This window comes from Chironomus tepperi, unplaced genomic scaffold (genome assembly GCF_022539635.2).
Source record: "Chironomus tepperi strain 1889 unplaced genomic scaffold, CSIRO-AGI_Ctep_v1 contig_393, whole genome shotgun sequence".
Lineage (NCBI taxonomy): Eukaryota > Metazoa > Arthropoda > Insecta > Diptera > Chironomidae > Chironomus > Chironomus tepperi.
In genome coordinates, this window is record NW_027226515.1 from 286691 (window position 1) to 291042 (window position 4352).

The 4352-nt window shown below is 30.3% G+C and overlaps 1 pseudogene; it reads left to right on the top strand.

The window, feature by feature from the left end:
* The first annotated feature begins 1292 nt into the window (after positions 1 to 1292).
* LOC139096468 (trifunctional purine biosynthetic protein adenosine-3-like) lies at positions 1293 to 3599 on the top strand (annotated as a pseudogene).
* The last annotated feature ends 753 nt before the right edge of the window (positions 3600 to 4352 follow it).

Here is a 4352-nt window from a genome sequence, read left to right on the forward strand (position 1 = left end):
ACTCACAACGTCCCCTCTTGAATAAAGTCTTTAGATTAAACATTTTGTCTAGACTGGATAAATTTGAATCAAAGGCGTCCAACTGTCATGAAATCAAATAATTTAATTTGATATTCCTAAAAAAGATTTCAAAATTCTGAAAGTCTTGACAAGCAAAAAATCTGCAACGTGGTATCTTCCTTACTTACTTTATTATCATTATTTATTAAAATCATTTTCCTCTTCTTATCTATGCCACTTTCTTCATCGTTTATATGTTTATGTATATATATATCCTTAAAATCGTTTAGCAGTATATATGTATCTTGTTTCTAATTATCTTATAGATATTGAGTGTGCTAGTAAGTAAGTTAACAAGCAAGAGAAAATGTGAATGGAAAACTGGCACCGTAGAGACATAAAAGTGTAAAGGGAATAATGTTGAGTGTTTTTCATTTTTCCAGTTCATTATGTCACTCATCCTCTGTTCCTCTTCTCTCTTTTATAGCTTCCGTGAAATGGTAACATTTATATTTAAATTGACACAGCGAGGTAAAGTTATTATCGTGACAGCAAAGTGATGGAAAATTTTTCACTCATACTATGTAATTTCCATATTTTAATATTTTGAGCTGTATCACACATTTTAGAGTTCATCTTGTAAAAGATGATTATGCTGCACTGAGAAGGGCTCATGGAATAGTATAAAGTATGAAATAAGAAGCATAATAATCTTCTCTTTTATTGCTTCTTGCACATGCTTGAAAGTTTTGCTTTAACTTTACTTTACGGTTTATTTCTCATAAAAATTTAATTTAGTTAAACTATATAGTTGAGAGTTTTTATTGCATACTATATATATTTCATATTTTTTATTTAATTCAATTTTCTACTATTTCTACCTGAGCTCACGTATACCTTTTTTTCATCTAATAAGAAGAAAACAAATGAATTTTTTAAAGAATCGAAAACTTTTTCATTGAAAACATTTTCATTTAGGATTTAAAAGCAAATAAATTTTGTCGTTCAAGTTACCCAAAGTGCTATTTTTGTTATCAATAAAAGCTTCTTTAATTATTATTATTATTTATTATGCTGAATACTTATAATTAAACACATGTCACACACTCTTTATCACGTATAATGCAAAGTGACCTTTCAGAGACCTTGTCGTAGATAGCCCAGAAGATCTACCTTCAAAGGGAATATGGGTTCAAAGCAGCATATATTTATTGCAAAAGAAAAATAGTTCAGCCATAATGCATCAAATGCTGTTGTGATTATTGATAGCACAAAGCACTAAATAAATTGTGATGTTGAAACGACAATATTTTGAGAAAGATCAAACATTTGGAACAGCTGTGGATGTGGTTGTAGTTGTGGAAAAACTTTTGGGTCTAAAATTTTCTATTTTAAGATTTGTTGGTTCCAATTCTGTACTAATATTTCCACCCGCGCAAGACGACACAAGATTAAAAGACAATGATGAAGGTTTAAAATGTGATGGAATGAGAACATATTGTCCATGCCCATTAATCAGTCAACAAGAACCTGACATCGTTGAACGTCAAGTCTTACAACATGCTGCTGATGGATTGAAAAAATAAAATATTATATATAATGGCTGTAATGTGCGAATAACTAATGCGGACGTTGATTCGAAAAAATTTGAATCATATTTCGAATGTTTTTTCAGAAAAAAGTCCGCCATCTTGAAAAACATCAAAACATTTAAAAAATTTGGTTTTTCACAATTTTTAGCTTGACTCTTTCATTTAAATCAAGATAATCAACTGAATTATGTTCATTGAAACATTTTTAATCATTTGATCGAAGTTTAAAGTTGAATTTATCAGCTTAAAGTTATTTTTTTCAAAAAATATTCTAAATTTTTGATTTTGTTTTCATTGTTTGTTTACAAACATTCTGAGAAAACAATGAAAAATTAAAATGTCTTTAATTCATTTTTCTTCATTATTTGAGACTTTAACTTTGACTTTTTACAATTATTTAGTTTAGTTTTAGCATAATCTTGCTTTAAAATCAATATTAATGGCTAATTTAGAGTTTTTTTCGTTTGGATTATTAACGTTCATTTGAAATTTAAATATGTTTCCGAAAATAAGAACCATTCGAAATTGAAATTCCGAAAATAAGAACTCGTTCGCACATTACAGTATAATGGTATACTTTAAGCTAAAATGATCCCATCACCCGATGGACCAAAAACATTAAAAGTTAACTGTCGTTCTGGTGATCCAGAGACTCAAGTAATTTTTTTCATTCCCCGACGAAGATTTATACGATTTAATTATGGCATCATGTTCAAATCATTTATGCAATGTTCCGGAATTGAAATTCAAATCAAACATTAATGCGGGAGGTGTCGCTATGGCATCAAAATGTTATCCTGAAACATCAACAAAAGGGTACTTAATTCGTGAAATTGAAAGCATTATAAAGATGGACAATAACATTGTTTTTCAGAAAGGCTGCTGTCTTGCCAACAGACGCTTGTAATATCATTAAATTTAATAGCTCATAACATCATCACGATATTGTAAAGATAGCTTTCCAAATGTAATTATTGTCTATTAATTATAAAAAAAATTACTCATTACAATCATTTAACTTCTTTTATTTTCTCTAGAAATCCATTGACCTACAAAAAGAGTGGCGTCGACATTGAAGCTGTAAACTAGATCTAGTTGGAAAAATAAAATCTCTATCATATGACACTCATCGATGTGGAGTTGTAGGTCAAATTGTTAGTTTTGGCGGGTTCATGAGACTTAAGAATAACAATCCGAATGCAAGGAACTGATGAAATTGGCACAAAACTGTTTTAAAAATTGCTGAATCAATGAGCGTTTCGGATACAATTGGCATTGATTAAGTAACAGTTATTCTAAAGATAATCTCTATTAAGCCTCCTACAAATCAACTTATTGTGAGACATTCTGCAGCATGCTATTAACGTACTAAAAGTTTACTATCTTTTCCGAAAAAGCGTGTAGCTATGTTGATTTCTGGCAGTGGATCAAATCTTCAAACATTGATTGATGCAACAAAATATTGGAATTTGTTCAGAATTTGCTTTTGTTCTGTCCATTAAAGCCGGGGTTTTTGGATTATAGAGAGAGCAACAAATGCTAATGTCCCATCTACAATGATAAGCAATAAAGACTATGCAACACGTGAAGCATTTGATAAAGCTTTACATAATGAGCTGATTAAGCACAATATTGAAATTATTTGTCTTGCTGTCTTTATGTTGGGAATTTTAATGGTGGGCTTTGTGAATAAATGGAAAGGATAATTGCTAAATATCCATCCAAGTCACATGCCATAAAGGCATTACGGATCAAAAAGATGCCTTAGTATCTACTAGATAACGAATCGGGATGCACAGTTCATTTTGTCGATGAGAATTTCGACACAGGTGCCATTATACATAGTTCAAGAAATCGTGCCAATAATGGAAAATCATACTGTTGAATCTCTCACGGAAATAATTCACGTAGCATATTGCATTTCCCAAAACATTACGCTTAGTTGCAAGTGGATATGTTCGGTTAAATGATAAATATGAAGCTGAATGGGGAAGGAATTTATATTAAAAATTAAATTATATTCAGTTTTGGCCTTAAAAGACATAAAAAGGAATATTCTTAAAGCTGGTTACTAATCATATTTATCAAAATTAATATCGTATCTAAGAAAATCTATTCATACAGAAATTAATTGATTTTTACTAACATAACAAAACAGAAAGCAGGCAAGAGCATGAGGATGATTTGACCTCAAAATTCATTCAACAATCTACCTAATCTCACCTAAATAACTCTTCTGAATAAATCTCATTTTGTATACATTTCGGTAGAAACAAGAGAATAAAAACAGCATTAAGCCTCCTTCCTTTTCATAAAAGTCTTTCATTTATTTCCATCTTTCGTTCATGCCACAATATTAAATCCGACCGTATAGTCAACTACTGTGTACAGTGTTGGTGCATAAATCTCATTCAATTTTTCACTAATCTCCATAACATTTCTGATGAAATTTAACACACTCTTGCAGGCAGTACTTTATAAACATCAATGTCTTCATTGTGATTCAACATCATTGTCGTCGGTATAATCAATTTTCGTAATCCTTCAAATATTAATTTTCATTATGTCACATATCTTGGGTGAAAAAGGAAAACACGGCACCGAGCATCATGCAGAATTTAAATTTAAAATTCAAAGTACGTGTATTGAGAGAAATCCTCAAAATATACGATGATGTAACAACCACTTTCGTAGACAAATGACTTTAAGCCATTGACTCTACTGTATCTATGTATAGAACAAATATTTATTGGACTACTG